Source organism: Rutilus rutilus (genome assembly GCF_951802725.1).
Source record: "Rutilus rutilus genome assembly, chromosome: 11".
Taxonomy (NCBI): Eukaryota; Metazoa; Chordata; class Actinopteri; order Cypriniformes; family Leuciscidae; genus Rutilus; species Rutilus rutilus.
Window position 1 is genome coordinate 33,877,256 of NC_140216.1, and position 18,484 is coordinate 33,895,739.

At 37.6% G+C, this 18,484-nt stretch overlaps 1 protein-coding gene and 1 long non-coding RNA gene across 3 annotated transcripts in view; both read right to left on the reverse strand.

Annotated features, from left to right (window-relative positions):
- LOC311299432 (CMP-N-acetylneuraminate-beta-galactosamide-alpha-2,3-sialyltransferase 1-like) overlaps positions 1-756 on the reverse strand; it is a 43,307-nt gene extending 42,551 nt beyond the window's left edge. The window contains exon 1 of the mRNA XM_084422995.1: positions 713-756. The gene's annotated coding sequence lies outside the window, so the exon portion shown is untranslated. The remainder of the gene's footprint in view (positions 1-712) is intronic.
- Positions 757-14,958: 14,202 nt separating this feature from the next.
- Positions 14,959-18,404, reverse strand: LOC311299434. 2 transcript variants are annotated; one of them, XR_014629126.1, is made up of 6 exons: positions 18,304-18,404; positions 17,208-17,281; positions 17,024-17,151; positions 16,795-16,897; positions 15,875-15,971; positions 14,959-15,366 (listed from the first exon to the last, which is right to left on the reverse strand). It is a non-coding gene; the product is annotated as an uncharacterized lncRNA (long non-coding RNA). The 2 variants fall into 2 exon arrangements; XR_014629127.1 differs by lacking the exon at positions 14,959-15,366 and having other exon boundaries at positions 15,642-15,971.
- Between the last annotated feature and the right edge of the window lie 80 nt (positions 18,405-18,484).

The window sequence follows — 18,484 nt, forward strand, 5'->3', positions numbered from 1 at the left end:
TGCATTACGAGAGGCTGCCTCCTTGTCATTTCTTGCTTCTAACAAAAGACAGAAAAATGCCTATAAGCTGCTGTGTGACAAGGTGTACAGCAAACAAGCTAAAAAACCCAGAAATAAGTTTTTATTAGCTCTCGACCCCAAAAAACGAGCGTTTAGGACATAAAAGTGGATACAGGCAGTTGAGACAGAGCGTCACGTGTCTCATTACTCTGAGAACTAACATACGCCCGCTGGAGGAGACACAGGATCGGCAACACAGGATAGTTTATCTTACAGAAATATAATATATAAAACTGACATTTGGATATTTGACTCACCAGTGACCAAATGTTAACTTACTGCACACGTTTACCCATTTGTTCCAGCCTGTATCCACTTTTATGTCCTCAAACGCTCGTTTTTTGGGGTCGACAGCTTATGAAAAGTTTGAAAATGTATTTCTGGGTTTCTTAGCTTGTTTGCTGTACACCTTGTCACATAGCAGCTTTTAGGCATTTTTCTGTCTTTTGTTAGAAGCAAGAAATGACAAGGAGGCAGCCTCTCGCAATGCAAAGTCAATGGAGACGGTCAAAGTCAATGGAGACTCATCCATCTGCTTTTACCGCAACAATGAAGGAACAAATATGTATTGTTAAATTAACGTTTGGCCAAACAAGGCGTGATTCTGTGGTTTTATTTGTTTGAAAGGAACACAAACGCGATTTGAACATACCTGCTGACAGGAGTCCCGTTGAGTTGTCGCATCTGCTGCTTCCAAGCCCAGGGTGACTGGAGTGAGCCCCACCTAGTTCCTCTGAACTGACCTTTGCTCGTGAGTCATTTCCCTCGCATTGCTGTTTCATAGATAAAACAGCTATTTTTACACGTTTATATGCCTGTGTAAATCTGTGTTTATTGCAGCACAACCCTAATTCAGAAAAGTGGATCCTGAAAATTGTGGTTGTTAAAACCAAGCATCACAAGAAGTGTACTGACTGAGATTGTCAAAACATTTCATTAGGTTTACTGAAAACATGTTACGTTTACCATGACTGGTAGGCGTACTGTGTTTTTTATCAGGGCTGGGTTTTCATGATTTTATTCTATTTCGATGCATTATCTTGCGATTCGATTCAATATGGATTCATTTTGGATATATATCAGATACATGTACATTTTTCTCAAAAATCTCTCTCAACTAATTTATTCTATTATCCATTAGGCTATTATTAGGCCTATAGGTTAAAATGAACTGACACAATTGCATATAAGGCAGTTTTATAATCATGACGTTATAATAATAACTTTTTTAATTTTTAATTTTCTTAATTGAAGAAAAGGTGCAACACTTGAACTTTCACGAGTTCACACTTATAATGTGACACAAATAATTAGATAGTGTAAGCTCGCACTCGGCCCAAAGCCGGCATCCGACCAGCGCGGAAGGTCTTAACGTCTTACTATCTTTTCTCGAGGCAAAGTATTTTCTGATTAAATGTAATACATTTGAATATGTATTCTCTCGTTATTTCATCTGACTCCATAAATGAAAAGGTTTTAATGATATCTGTGGATCATTAATTATGAGCAAATGTTTGACTATTCCGTTTAACTCTTCAATGAAAATAAAGTCAGTTAGAATAATCAAATGTAACAATTTATTATGTCAGGTAAATGTATCATGCCAATTTCATAATCAATTCAAAGATAATTGATACAAAACATCAAATGCTCTGGAATAGAGAGAAGATGCAATACATGATGCTGAATTCTTTGAGGTCCTTCAACATCATGGGCTCATCTGAGGTACAGAAGGCCCCGAATTCCCTGCTGCATTTCAATTAAATAGCCAGACCTCTTTCACATGGAAACATGTGCTAACAAAATTAATTTGCATTCAGAGGTTGCACCTTTTAGGAGTGTGTGACCATTTGCCTCGAGAAAAGACAGTAACACGCTAGACCTTCCGTGCTGGTCGGATGCCGGCTTTGGGCCGATCGAGTGCGAGCTTACAATAGTGTAAAAGTATGCGTATTTGGCTTTTTAGGCCAAATTGGTTGAATGTTGATTGGGTAGACATGTTGATTACTTTTTGCTGGTTGGAATGACGTGATGAACTGATAGATAGTTTGAACGTGTTCCTCCCGAACTTTGTTAATAAAAACATTATTTGTTAAGGCCTTCATCAGACATCAAGAACAACTAGTGGCTGTCCATCCCATCCCGTATTCCACCATGAGAAATCTGGTCTCTCTACCTTTGGGTAGACATTGTGTCTAAAGTAAAAATCTAAATAGTTTCTCTGGATCTACGATTCACATCATTATCTCCTCCCCGGCCTAATGAACGAACTTGTTCAATGCCAAAACAAAAGCTCTTTAAAATGTTGTGCTACCAGGTTACTAACGTCTTGTATGAAATACGATTCTCAATTCTCTTGATGTTTCACCAACTTACAACAGTCCACATGGGCAACATAGCATAAATGACATTACAGGTGATGATACTTTTTATAAATATATTTTTGCTTGTTCTAGGGTGTGAGAAATATTTCAACCTCCTAGTGTATTGACATTGGGTATGACATTTCTGTTTCAATTTTTCTGACCTCAAATTAAATCTCCCCCTAAAAAGGTCTGTTCTTAATGATTGACCTGACTTAGTGACAACAACATAAACAAATCCAAAGTTTCAACTTGTAAAATATTGCAAGTAAAATATAATAAACATGCTGCTCTCTAGAGTTAATAGTTAACTAATATGTATTTTATTTTGTGGCATGGTTCCTTTGTTTCCTGATTTTGCATTGGGATTCCCTTATCCTGTCATGTGCTTTCCTAGGCTGAATCCGAAATCACTATTCCCTACGTTAGTCCACTAATATGGGTCACTTGAAGGAGTGAATGAAAAGGAGCGAGTGAATTTGGACAGTTGTTGTGTGTACATCGGCTGTACACTCGTAATTGCGGTGCAATGTGGGATAGAATGAGTGCACTCCACAACGTCCACTATGGTTTCGGACACCACAAATGGCTGTCCCCTCAAATAATGCGCTTTTTGAGGGTATAGGGGGCGATTTTGGATTCAGCCCTAGTCTCATGTGTGATGTTATCAATATCAGAGTTTAAGATGAGCAAAATCTGCGCAGAACCTATCACCGCGAAATGCATGCTGGTTAGAAATGTGTCAGAGTGTGTGTCGCCTTGCTCTGATGTCATGCTGATGTGTGCCAGAAAAGCCAAAAAAGAAAGTTGCTCTCTACCGACTGCGCTGATCAAAAGCACGGTGGGAAACAACTCCCTGACGACACAGCTTAATGCGACTGTGATGTGTTGTTCTCTTTTAAAATGTTGTATTTTAAAACTCTGATATCATGTTTTTTTATGTGTATAAATTATTTGTGAATAGTGTCGTCAGCAAATCGTTTCCCATCGTGCTTTTGATCAGCGCAGTCGATCCAACTGCTCCTGACTGCAATATCCGACATGGCTGCCTCGCTTTCGCAGAATAGTCAGTCAGTCAGTCAGACCACACTCGAACACATTTTTAACCAGCATGCATCTCGCGTTGATCATCGGTGATCGGTTCTGCAAAGATTTAATTCATCGCAGATTTTGTCTAAACATCAATTGTGTGCTTGTGTCTTATTGACATATTGTTTTATGTCTTCTAGTTTTCTTTTAAATGATATTATTCAGCACAATGGTCAACCACTGTTGTTTTTATTGTGCTTTATAAATGCATTGATTGACTGATCTCAAACGAGCCTTTTGTTTGTGTAACTGCGGTTCCATGAGTTTATGCTGTCAAGTTTACACTCAAGCCAAGTTTCAAGTTTGTTCAAGTCATTGTTTTGTTCTGTTTATGTTGTATTCATTCACATTTAGCCTGCTTTAATAAAACTGCAATTGGATTCTACACAACTCATCCTCAGTGGACTCAGTTACAATCTAACAGAATTCATTTTAAAGCATTGTGAAGGGTTATTTGTAGCGCTGTGCTGGAATTTATTCCCAAATTAGTACCGTGTCTATTAATGGGTAAAGCTACAGTAACATCTTCAGCTAGTCACCTTGAGATCCTTTCCATCTAAACTGGTTATATCTCTTAAGCCTATAGGGAATGTTTTATGAGCAATAGGAAAACCGGATTCATCCGCCCTTATGCAAAGCCTAAGCACAAACAAAACAATGTTCTTCCGCAAAATGCATGCATGCCAAGTCTCAACCTTTTAATTTTATTTATTTATTTTTTAGAATACAAGATAGTGATCCACATAAACTTTAACATTCCAGATGTCTTATATATTAGTACATTAACAACATATATGTTTACAATGTGTACAGTAAGTACAATAAAGAGTAGGACATTCTACAGCTCTCAAAACATTGCCATTGTAAGCCAACATTTATATTAAAGACATTGAAATTTATTTATTTATTTTAACATTAATTTGTGTTGCAATCTCAGTACTTAATCCATCCTCAAATCCTTCATTAAATGTAAGAACAGTTTTCTTTATCAATACCCTTTATATATTGAAATCTTGTTTCTGTGCTGAAGTTGATGCATTGTTTTGTTTTCAATGTCTCCTTTATGAGGGCCGCCTTTAAAGTGAGTGTGTGAGATTTGGCAAAGTAATGATGCCAGGTTCCATTACTTGTATCTCCAAACCCAAAGACATTCACCTGTGTAAAACAGGTTAGAGCTTGCCCAGCAAACACAGAACGTTGGCACAACGTATCCAACCTTCTAACAACGTTTTAACAACATGGCCAAAAGGTTGCTATAACTACGTTGTGTGGTGAAGGTTGTTAGAGCGTTGTCACAACATTGACATTAAACTACCGTTGTAGGGCCATTGTTTAAGGTTGTGCCAATGGTGTCTTGACAACCACTAGACTACATATGTACTTGTCACTGCCCTGAAGCGCAAAAATCAGCCTTTTAAATTTCAACCGCCCGTTGGGCCCATTGTGTTGTCTCATTCTTCATCAAGCAAGGAGGATACGTGAGTATTGCGTTTAATAGGCTAAATGCCACGCACTTCCGTTCTGATGCTTCCGGACTCCTCAGCCAGCTTTAGTACTTCCGGTTCACGTTAACGTTTGCTGTAGCTATGTCGTTTTTTACGCGATCGCTGCAGGACCTGCCGAGTATGACGGCAAACGATGTACATCGGATCATCCAGGCCACATCGAAGACACCAACATCAAAAAAGGACAAAGGTTTTAAACTGTATGTGTCCAGCTATATAAACAACTACGAAGGTAAGTTAACAAGCCTCTGTTTTGAGTTTACAAAAAAATGATACATGCTAGCTCCTTGGCTCTTTACTAGCCAAAAGTTATCACAGTGAGGAAGCAATGTTAATAATGTTAGCAGAGTGATAGGTTAACGTCATGAATATTTTGTGTTTCTGAAATGCAATACCCTAACATCTATGTTAATCACAGTTTCAAACAAGGAGTCAGGAGAGGTCACGGTTAGGTCTGAGTGCTTCAGATCTATGAGGAAAAGCCAGATGCCTCACTGTCTGAGTGTAAGGGAATGCCATTCTGATTAATGATTTCTCAAAATTAAGTTTCTGTGAGTCATATCATTGCTGTGAATTAGATCCAGATAAACACCATCATGAGATATGTGAAATATGAATACAGGGTGCGCCAGAAAGAATGTAAAATGAATGGCTCCCACACAAGCAAGATTTTGTTAAGAGTTCTTATAATTTCTTCATTACTTATTCTGCACTGCTATTTTAAAATGAGTAAAGTGAGATTAATCATGATCTATTACATTTGACATGGTCAACTATAGGCAAAATTTTTTAACAATCCCTGTATCACTTTAAACATTTTAAAGTTCACTAACAGATTTTCACTAACAGAAGTTCACAAATTTATGTGTAAAAAAGGCTGTCTCTCTTTAAAGGTACAATATGCAATAATTTTTTGCCGCTAGAGGGCGCTACATTCCAAACAACAACAACGGCGTAGCTTGATGACGATGTGAAGGAGCGTGGAATGATGGGAACTGTCGTTTTAAACTCCACCGTGGATGTAAATCAGTCAGACGGGAATCAAAAAATCCTGTTCATGGATGAGGTTAAGTTTTATTTTTATAATGACATGCTTTTTGTGGCGAGGGGGGCGTGGTTCAGCACGGTCTGTAATGGGAGAGAGAAGAGACGAGCAGGAGGCAAGTAGGTCAAGTGCAAATGACGAACACCTGTGTCTTATTGCAGTGATCAGCGTGGAGAGACCGCTTATAAGCCGCGAGCTGTAACGAGAGAGAGACTGGAGAGAAAATTGGACGCAGAGAAAGAAAACCGGTGGATCCGAGCTCTCATTTTTGAACTGTGTGCCATCGCGGTTGCCACGGTGAATGTGCGTTGTGTGCGACTTTTGTTTGTTTTGTTTTATTTTAATAAAGTACGAGTCCCAGTCACGCCGATCCCTGTCTTCTTCCTTCCTGACTCTTGAACCTCATCACACTTTTATTTCATTAAAATGAATTAACCGCAAGAAAAGTAAGGTTTAATACTAAATTGGTTATCATAGATGTTACTGTATGTCGAATTCATTGTCGTGATAACGCGGCGCAGTTTTACGTGTTCTAAACAATTGTTGTAAAAGTACATTCGAACATACCCACATCATTTGGCAAAATACTGATTAATCTTCATGTATAACACATGCTATATTTATTTACATGGCCATAAACACCAGACGTGATAAACAATGTCAATAAACTAAACACAAATCTAAAGCAATAATACTTCCCTTACATAAACATAACTATTACCGAATGCTACATTTGGAAAATATAAAATTAAGCATGCTTTGTCGACAGAACCGGTCGGTAAAGAATAAATGTGTTCCATAACAACTGCACGAAACAAGCTAACGTTTGTTGCTTGATAGACGCTACAACTACAACTTCCGCATTTGTCAAGGACTCCACGCAGTACGAGCGGAAACCGAGGGTAACGCGGATATGACGCAATTGACTGGCGACTCCCAGCTCACCCCTGCTCTAACGCCCCGTTTCCTTGGGGTTTCCTCCTTCCTAATTAGGGAATGCAGTGCAAGTGACCCAGCAAACACATTTACGTTGTGGCAACGTCTGTGAAACGTTGCATTTCTGCTATGGCAAAGTCGCTGTCTACATGCTCGCAACATTGTAACAACGTAGAATTGTAAGACACAACAGGGCTGTTACAGTAGCAACGTTGTATGGCAGGCGATCGGGGCCTAAAGTCTTTAAACGAAACGCGTGATTTCTGACCGCATCAACACGCACCGTTTGTCCGTGTTAACGCGACAACACGCACAGCAGCCAATGAAATTGTTGTATTTGAGACTACATTTGCATATGTGACATGACGGTACGTTGGTATATATGTATACAAACATCAGACATCATGTTTATTCATGAAGGACGTCGTAATGGTATTCTGGTATACACGTATGCAAACATCAGACGTTATATTTGTTCATGAGGGATAATGCATTGGTACATTGTGAGTGATGTCAGTCTTATGTCATGATTTGTCATGCCATTTTAAGTTGTTCGTTTAACGTTCTTTCTCAAGGTAGAAAAGCCAACAGCTTATGGCTCTGAAGCCCCGTTCACACCGCCAGCGATTTTGTCGCTGCATGTCGCTAGTCTCTGTACAGTGAAGTCGCTTGTGGGCGTTCCTAGTGCTGTCGCTCTAATGTAGACTGCACGTCTGAGCATATCTGTAGAAAATACCATCACAAGTGTTATATAAAACTAAGATATGATTCTAATTTGACTAGGAATTGGTCTTAAAAGATTTAAAAGTAATATTATGCTGTTGGGAGAGTGTTGTTATGTTAACCACAGCAGTGCAGTGCATTAAATATGTAACTACATTAACGATTGATCAATCAACAAATTAAACTCACTCATACTGTCAACAGTTACTAAAACGTCATTCGAATTTGACAAATAATCAATTTTCTTGTCCCTTATAATCCACATAATGCAGGGGAAACTGTAAAATGAACTGCAGCAGTGCTGAAAACTAATGTAATATAAATGTATATTTCTTTTCCATGCATCATTTTATTATATCCATGTATGTGGTTACAGTCAAATCATAACAGTGAAATCGCCCTCCAGCTCCAGCTCCAGTCTTGCCTGCACTCGAGATGGTGACGTGAGCTCCACTGAAAAGTCTTCTTTCCTATTGGTTGTCGCTCGCGAAAATCGCTTCTCATTTGCATAAAGTTGACATTTTTCAACTTTTGTCACTTGTCTCTTGACACGTCACACGCCCACATTCTGTCGCCAACGGTCACTGTCGGTACACGATCCGTTCTACGCATGCGTATAATGGGATTTTAGCAATATTGCGATTATGCTTTAGGCTACTTCATGTAAACACAATACTTAATAATGTGATAAGCTCATAATCGCATCAACTATAATCGTATTAAAACAGGTGGCGTACGCCGTTTTTAACCATGTAAACACTTGAATCGCACTAACTGAAGTGCGCGTGTTTTTGTCACGCACCTTAAGCGCTTATTCATTTTAAACTTGACATTAGGAAGTTTTCCCTGAACTCTGTCAACACGACTCACTGTCAGCAGTCTGCCTTCATCCAGAAACAGCTCAATTAACGTGACAGCAGTGTATAAAACTGTTACAGGCACCGACATAATATTTCTGTCTTCATCACGGCACAGAATAACAAAATACGTCCATAGGAACCCGTTTGTTATTTAACGTACGTAATTACGCGCATGCGTGAAACGTATCGTGAAGGTGGAACATCACCGGTCGCCGGAAGTGTCACCGGTCGACTCGTGTCGCCGGAAGTCGCCAGCGCTCCATTGGAATGAATGGGATTGTGTCGCTTTGTCGCTGTGTGACGCTGGCGGTGTGAACGGGGCTTTAGAATGGCTTTTATTTTAGCAAACTGCCAAAAAAAAATTTCAGACTGCGTGCAGCTGAACCAAGAAAAGCTTAAGATTGCATGGAGCTGATAAGCATGAATGGCAGAAGAAAAAGACTGCAATTAAAAAACAAAACAAGAGAAAATTATTTTAATGCATACAATAAAAAACTGCACACATCAGCTGTGGAATAAAAGAAAAGAAATGCACGATTAACTAGATTAAGGCATACTCCTGTCTTAATGTAAACCCTGTCCACCAACATTAAGGCTCAACATTAAGCCTTTTCATTTGATTGTCCTTCGGTCGGTCATTCACTTGTCCGGGTAAAAACATTTGTTTGTCCAGAAATTATATATATATATTTTTGTGTGTGTGTGTGTGTGTGTGTGTGTTGTAAATATAATTGACTCCGAATCAGTATTCTCATCACTGTTCAGTCAGCTTTAACATATATAAATCGGCATATTAATTATATTTTAACCTTTAAAAAGGGCATTTTTTCCCTAATTGTTTTAAAAATATGCTTCATCTTTCATTTAAAATTCTTAAATTTGATCTAAAAATTCAAATAGAATAATAAGATGCTAAAGGGCTGTTACCAATCAAATTAAACTGCATTAAATAATGTAATAAGGTTATTTTAAATATGTTTTGAATATAGCCTACAAATAAGAAATATTATTTGTGTTTAGAAATAATATTTATAATCCGCCAGTAGGAGCCGGCAAGCGACCGTCTTAATGAGTGAGTCATTGAGTAATTTATTCAAACGATTCATTCAAACGGCTGATTCATTCAGGGATGAGGCGGTTGTAAATGAATAGGAATTCATTGAATCTTTGACTCAACTGATTCGTTCAAAACATTGAATCATTCGGTAATGAAACAAGGTTGAGTTTTCCTTTGAGATGCGCTGTGGAACTATTTTCGCTGCTGAAATAGAACAAAAAATGCCAATGTTTTGTCTAAAATTCAACTGACTTAATATGAATTACTTGTTTATTGAACTGTAATATGAAATCATACTTCACATCATTGTCACATTTTCAATCGTGATGGTATTCAGCACTCTTGGTCGTGTGATGTTGCTTAACTTTATCATATGTTATAAAAACTCCACATTTTGAATGTTTAATTTGGTTCCAAATTAGGCTCGCACAACCTTGTTATCATCAGTAGCCTACATTATATATTATATTAGGCTATTGTATTCACTATCAGTCGCCACATACACTAAATGTCTGCAGAATAGGATTTTTTGTTATTGACGTTTTAATCAGGCTATTTGTCCGGTCGGGCAAGTAAAATTCTCTTTCACTTGCCCCTTCAAAAAATCCACTTGGCCCGGACAAGCGTAAATGTCGAGCTTGTAATACAAAACATATTTTAAATATGATGTACTAATTTCATTATAGCACTCATCAGCCTGCAGCATCCAAGACGAAGTTTACAGTAAACAGAGACAGAACAGCACAAACAAACTATAGGGTCATTGCAGAACTCATGTCTCCATTTGTGTTTAAAACAGTTACAGTTTTTAGACTTTAGAAACGTTTATCACCACTTGTGATTCACAAAGTGAAAATGAATTTTAAGAAGTTTGTTTCTATCCAGTTGGCTATTGGCTTTTACTGATAAAACAGACACTTTACTTATACAAGCGACTGGGACGCTCAGGGGTTCAGGATTAATGGAGTCAAGATGGTGGTGTGTGTGTTTCCGGTAAGAGAAACACTAGAGGGAATCCTGTTCAACTTATTTATTCAAAGGGAATTTGTAAACGTTGATTCACAAATGTATGTGTGGTCCGTAATCATCTACGCACTGAGAAAAAACATATACATTGTTGGACAACAGACCAGCCGGCCTGATTTGCAACTCAGCTGCCGATTTTGCATGTCCACACCTGGTCGAGCCCTGCACAACATCAACGACTTAGGGGGCGTGGTTAGGGCTTTCTCACATTACTCTTATTCTGAGGACATACAGTGGGTACGGAAAGAATTCAGACCCCCTTAAAATTTTCACTCTTTGTTATATTGCAGCCATTTGCTAAAATCATTTAAGTTCATTTTTTTCCCTCATTATTGTACACACAGCACCCCATATTGACAGAAACACAGAATTGTTGACATTTTTGCACATTTATTAAAAAAGAAAAACTGAAATGTCACATGGCCCTAAGTATTCAGACCCTTTGCTCAGTATTTAGTAGAAGCACCCTTTTGATCTAATACAGCCATGAGTCTTTTTGGGAAAGATGCAACAAGTTTTTCACACCTGGATTTGGGTATCCTCTGCCATTCCTCCTTGCAGATCCTCTCCAGTTCTGTCAGGTTGGATGGTAAACGTTGGTGGACAGCCATTTTCAGGTCTCTCCAGAGATGCTCAATTGGGTTTAAGTCAGGGCTCTGGCTGGGCCATTCAAGAACAGTCACGGAGTTGTTGTGAAGCCACTCCTTCGTTATTTTAGCTGTGTGCTTAGGGTCATTGTCTTGTTGGAAGGTGAACCTTCGGCCCAGTCTGAGGTCCAGAGCACTCTGGAGAAGGTTTTCGTCCAGGATATCCCTGTACTTGGCCGTATTCATCTTTCCCTCGATTGCAACCAGTCGTCCCGTCCCTGCAGCTGAAAAACACCCCCACAGCATGATGCTGCCACCACCATGCTTCACTGTTGAGACTGTATTGGACAGGTGATGAGCAGTGCCTGGTTTTCTCCACACATACCGCTTAGAATTAAGGCCAAAAAGTTCTATCTTGGTCTCATCAGACCAGAGAATCTTATTTATCACCATCTTGGAGTCCTTCAGGTGTGCTTTCATGTGTCTTGCACTGAGGAGAGGCTTCCGTCGGGCCACTCTGCCATAAAGCCCCGACTGGTGGATGGCTGCAGTGATGGTTGACTTACTACAACTTTCTCCCATCTCCCGACTGCATCTCTGGAGCTCAGCCACAGTGATCTTTGGGTTCTTCTTCACCTCTCTCACCAAGGCTCTTCTCCCCCGATAGCTCAGTTTGGCCGGACGGCCAGCTCTAGGAAGAGTTCTGGTCGTCCCAAATGTCTTCCATTTAAGGATTATGGAGGCCACTGTGCTCTTAGGAACCTTAAGTGCAGCAGACATTTTTTTGTAACCTTGGCCAGATCTGTGCCTTGCCACAATTCTGTCTCTGAGCTCTTCAGGCAGTTCCTTTGACCTCATGATTCTCATTTGCTCTGACATGCACTGTGAGCTGTAAGGTCTTATATGTGACCCGATCTGGCGAAATGAGTCGGAAGTCGCAACGTTCCATTTTAAGATATGGGCCGTTTATGTGGAAAAACAATGAAATAATATTTTTTATTTTATTTATTTTTTTGTGCTAAATTTCAAAGAACAGACATTCAAAAATAATCTCCTAAAGTTTCGTAGTCCAGATAATTGAGTAAAGGTATTTAAATGACTATTAAAGTTTACAAAGTTTTACTAAATTCGCTGGAAATGAATATTGCTTTTCTCAACTCCTCTTGTCACCTCTGAGCATTTCCCGGGTATCCCCTGAAACGTCTCTGCTCTCCAAATATGGTGTTACACGTTGTATAGAACCAATCAAAAAGCTTAGAAATGTACACAAACGCTGATCATTTGTCAATGGGAAGCCCCATTTCGACTGACCGGCACGCGATTGGTCCAGCCATCCTCCTGTCAGACTCGCGGCGCTCTGTGTAAACAAGCTAGCAGATCTCCTCAGAAAGATTAAATATTATTAATTTGAGAAATGTCGCTGTCAAAAGAGAGCAAAGTCGCCAAAAACGTTGAACTCACTGGAGGCTTCTAACCTAAGCTCTGCTGCTGGTCATCAAGAGTGGCTAAGGCTAGTCAGTGATTGTTTTGAATCTGGAGACGTGTCATCCATCCTCTGATGACAGCGACAGCCCTGTGGTATTTATCTAGGGTGACCATACGTCCTGTTTTACCCGGACATATCTGGCCAGGATTTCGAGATCGCCCAAAATGCTCGGGATTCGTCTTTTGCTTTCTACAGTCACCATTCATTATGTTTACATTATTACGTTATTTGACACTGACACGTACGTGCCAGCTTTGCAGGTCATGCATTCTGATTCACACGGATCCCGATCGAGACGAAAACACAGGAATTTTCTTAGCAATGCTTACACGCACATCAACCGATCACTTGTTTAGCGTTCATGTAAACACTACATTCAGATTAACCAATCGGAATTAATTCAGTACTACTGAATCAAAAGGTGTACATGTAAACAAAATGAATGGCGACGAGAAAGCAAAAGCCGAATCGCGGATATTTTGGGCGATCTCGAAATCCCGGCCGGATATGACCTGGAATATGGTCACCCTAATTTATCGTGTATAGATGTGAGTGAGTGCAATTATTCTGTGAGTGTATTTATCTGCAAGGAGAATCCATTACAATGTGTTTGATTTATTTTAACCCAATATTTAACTGTTGGTATATCCGTTATGAATATGTTACACTGTTATTGTCAACTAGCCTACACAAAGATATGATTGCATAGGCTAACATTATTTGTTCTCTGTTTCCTTGTCTCTCTGCCTCTCTCACTTTCTCTCTCTCTCTCTCACACACACAGACAGACACACACACACACACACACACCCTCTCTCAAGCAAAACTGTAGCACCTCTGTTCAATCTTTCTGATTTTAGTAAATGTTTGTAAAAGTGCCTTTTAAATTATTTATTCAAATAAAAACTTTAAAATAATTTGAGCTTCAGCCTGGCATAATAGCATATATTAATGTCTTTGGTCAAATTAAGCTGTACAATAAATAGTTCATCCCTTTAAATGCAATGGATTTTGAAAGATATCAACAAAAAACGGGCAAAAAACTTTAAAAGCGATTTTCTCAGGTTTTACAATTGGAAAAAAAAGGGCAGACGACCATAATTCAAATGTGTATATATTTACAACCATTCAAGGTATGACTTTGACTAGGATATCATTTGAAAGCTTATGGTCTCCTCTTTCCATTAATACCAAAATATAAGTTTTGAAATTTGGGTCACTGTGACTAATTTTGCTGGATCAGGTCACATATAGACAGGTGTGTGGCTTTCCTAATCAAGTCCAATCAGTATAATCAAACACAGCTGGACTCAAATGAAGGTGTAGAACCATCTCAAGGATGATCAGAAGAAATGGACAGCACCTGAGTTAAATATATGCATGTCACAGCAAAGGGTCTGAATACTTAGGACCATGTGATATTTCAGTTTTTCTTTTTTAATAAATGTGCAAAAATGTCAACAATTATGTGTTTTTCTGTCAATGTGGGGTGCTGTGTGTACAATAATGAGGGAAAAAATGAACTTAAATGACTTAAATGACCTTGAATATAACAAAGAGTGAAAAATGTAAGGGGGTCTGAATACTTTCCGTACTTTCCGTCCAGCTCTGACAAAAAAAAAAAAAAAGATAATAAAAGGTTTTGAGTTGAACACCAAATTACAAAAACATATTATGTGAAAGTGAATAAAGTTATGTGTGTGTGTGTGTTCAGTTATGAATATATCCTATGCTGTGTACGTTATATGCTTTTGAAAATAATAGGCCAATAACTTTAAACAAACATTCAATAACCCACATAAATAAATTATAATTTATAATATGGAATATAGCATTTACTTAATTTACAATGTAACATTTATTAATTTACTCTAGCACTTAAGATATCAGTAAAAAAAAAAAAAGACTTTGGGCCCCGTTCGCCTTCCATAATGTTGTTGCGCGACATTCAGCAACTGAGAGATGACCTTCTGACAATTTTTTGTTTTTATGCTAGATAGGCCTATAGATATCCCCCATTTAGCATTTTATGTTTTGAGGTTAATTTTTAATTAGTCAGATGTTAGATAATTATATAGTTTTTTTTTTATATTGTTTATCCTTATTATTATTTAATGGGGATATCAGTAAATTAGCCTAATTATAATCAACACCTGCAAGTTTGAAGAGTAAAAATGACAGAAGGTTACGTTAATTCAACTTTATTAAAACTGCATATGGTAATCAAATTCCACTTCCAAAAGTCATACATTTGTGGAATAAAATAAAGAAAACAAAAATTAAATGAATATACACTGTAAAAAATAAAAAGTTGAGTAAACTTAAAAAAGTGAAGCAACCAGCTGCAAAGCATTTTTGAGTTTACTCAACTTCAGTGGTTGAAGTTCATCCAACTACCAGTCCAACTCAAAGAAACGAGTAAGCACAACTACAGAGGTCCTGAAGTTCAGTAAACTCAAAAAAGCTTTGCAGCTGGTTGCTTCACTTTTTTAAGTTGATTCAATTTTTAACTTTTTTAAGTTGATTCAACTTTTTTACTTTTTTAAGTTGATTCAACTTTTTCAAATATCTCACCCAGATACTTGTACAGCCTTCACATTAAGAATCCAAATGCAGGGAGTAAACCATACTGTAAATACAACACAATACAAAAGACATTGCTATCATTACAGAACTTATTTATTGACAAATATTCTGCAAAACAACACATTTTCTATTTGCATTAGGTACACATATTTTAAGGTGATGAAGTTCTATTCCACTCTTCAAGATTTATATAAAAAAAAAAAAAAAACACTATGCACAAAATTAGAGTACAAACTGGAATAAATAAATGCTCAACCTTACAATTATCCATATGGATTGCAGCTACTTGGACAATCTTTTGAAGGACTATGCAAAAAAAAAAAAAAAATCAGCCTTGCGGAGCACTTTAGGTCAAGATAAATAAAAGTTTTTTTTTTTTCTAAACAAACTAAACAATTTTTTTCTTAACCAGTTACTACTGGTGTATTTTAATGCTTTAGAATTGTTAACATTGGGGCCATAAATCAAGCCAAAGAGGAGAGTAACAACTGTGGCAAAGGTCTTGCACATTATCTGGCCCAAACTGCTCTTATAGTACTACAGAGAGGCACCTTATATTTGGGTTTGAGTGGATAGTGGCAACATCATCTTCAACGATAGTTAAGGTCCTCATCTTCTCCCCTTGTGAATGTCTTATGGCTCTGTGTCCTGCAGTAGAAAATAAATCAGCATAAAATTAGGGTCATTTTTTTATTGTATTGAATTATGTTAGACCACAGAGTGTTCCTAAAGGTATGCTCATGTAACTTCACTTGAAAAGTAAAGGTGGTCATGTTTTTTAAGCATGTTCAAATTCAGCCATAGAGCTAAAACTGATAAACGGAAAACATTTTCCCAACTCCAAACAATGCCATATCAGCATTGATGTGATTGCCTGTGGCATTCGTCCACAGCAGAATCCACGGCCATTCTGATTTAATGCTTTTTTTTAGTTTTAGTTTAGTTATTTTAGGTCACCCAAAATCGTACATGTATTAAGGCACACATTCTGTTCATCACCCAAAACTGGTCATATTGCATCAGTGAAGATTGGTTTAAATCACTAGAGTCACATGGATTACTTTCATGCTGCCTTTTCTTGTTTATATCTCCTATATTCATATTCTTTCATATTATATTAATTTTATTTACTCTGCTATTGCTACATTACTGTTTAACCTTATGATTGTGCACTGTATTGTTTTAACAGGTTAGATATCAGAGGGAATGTCTCCGGACAGTGTTGTGAAGCAGTAATTTTCCACTGTCTTTGCTTTGGTAAAATAACAGCTTGTTGAATTTGTGCTATCAGATGAAGTCAAACTGATCACTGAGAAAGTTTCAACTACAATTATTTAATAAAGTAATTTTTACCATGACTTTGTCTGTTGATGATAAGTTTTGTATATCACACAAAACCTATCTCTTAACAGCATCTGGTAAATAGGTGAAATATATCAGGTGTGAGTGTATATGCTGATGATCTTCTTACCAGGCAAGTCTTCAGGATGTTTCCAGACTTTTCCCTCATAAACAAAGGCAGACCTTTAAGAGTTGTAGACTTTCTTTGAGGAAGCACATTGGAGTTTCTGTGTCTGAAAGACAGAACAACAAATACGGAAAAAGTTATATACAAAGTGAAGCATGGGAATTACCTTGAAAAAGAGATGGCACCATTCAGCCTTTAACCAGAGAGATATGATCACATGCAAAATAATTACTTGATGATCAAGTGAGGATCTTCATCTCCACCACTTGCTCTGTACAACTAGATGTGTATTCATTTAACTAAGAGAAAAAGGTGCTCTTCGGATCAGTTTGTGTGATACTGTAATACTCAGCAGAGACCCTGAAAAAAAAAAAAAAAACATTGTTGAAACAGTAAGTAAATTCAGTTCAACTCACCTGATCTTTTAAAAAATAAAGGCCACTGTTTTAGCACATCCAAGGATCTTGTCACTGTACTGATGTTCTTTAGTCTAAAAAGGACAAATTCAACAGAACAAAGATACATAATTTTATTAAACAAAACAACAACAAAAAAATCAGTTACAGTTAGTAGTTAATTTAACATGTAGCAAAAATAATACAGAAAATGAATAATCAAATGTGAAAAAGAATCAATGCATATGTTTCACTGTATTTACAGCGATTTTGTCTTTTGTTAATTGAGGATTAAGCAGCCTAATATTTAAGGATACACAATATTTTTATCCTATTCACTTTAAAACATACCAGACACATACTACCCATTCTATTATTTGATATGCAAAGCTAACATACATATTTTTAACATAACACATTAGTTTTGCATAGGCTTCTATTATTAAATTTTTCCTCTAAATTGTATTGTATTTAATTATATTGCACTACTGTAGAATGACTGAGCCTCAACCTAAGCATGTACAAATTGTAACTGAAATTTGTATACGTGACAAATAAACTTGAAATTAAATTGAACGGACTGCGGTCACTTTAAGAGCTCATGGATCTAATACTGAAACATCTAGGTTTCACCAAATTGGTTATGTTCACTTAAGACATTGCCGACTGTGTTTACTTGAATACTTTTTTTGTTTTGTTTTTTGTTATTGACATAATTGTATGTGTATGTCATTATTAAATCGCAATACGCCACGAAAGATAGCTGAATTCGCACTCAGATTCTGTCCGAGTCCGAGAGAAGCGGCTTTCTGTCTCTCAATCAGCGCAAGCACCGCATTTTTTAAGTCTTTATTCACGACTTACTGAGCTTAACATTTTTAACATCTTTTAAACACCATGCACGTCCTTGTCCTTCTTTTTCAAGCATGTTTCCTCACTCTAACGTTAGTCTGGGTAACGTTAGCACGTTAAGTAGCAATGTGCTACGTGGATAATCTCTAACAATAGAAACTTATCGTCACCACGAAATATATCTTTTAACATAATACTATATTTTATCAACATATGTGTGCAATTTATAGCCTATTTTCATTCATAAAGCTTAAAGAAAACTTACCGCAATCAGATGAAATCCAGTCCCTTCGATAGCGTGGTTGGAGGAGGAAACCCCAAGTAACGTACAGCGAGACAGACTGCGCATGCGCGATGACGGGAAGTTAAACGTTCGACCTATGAAATCAAAATATTAAGTACCGGTAAGTACATATGTAGTTCAGTGGTTGTCAAGACACCGTTGG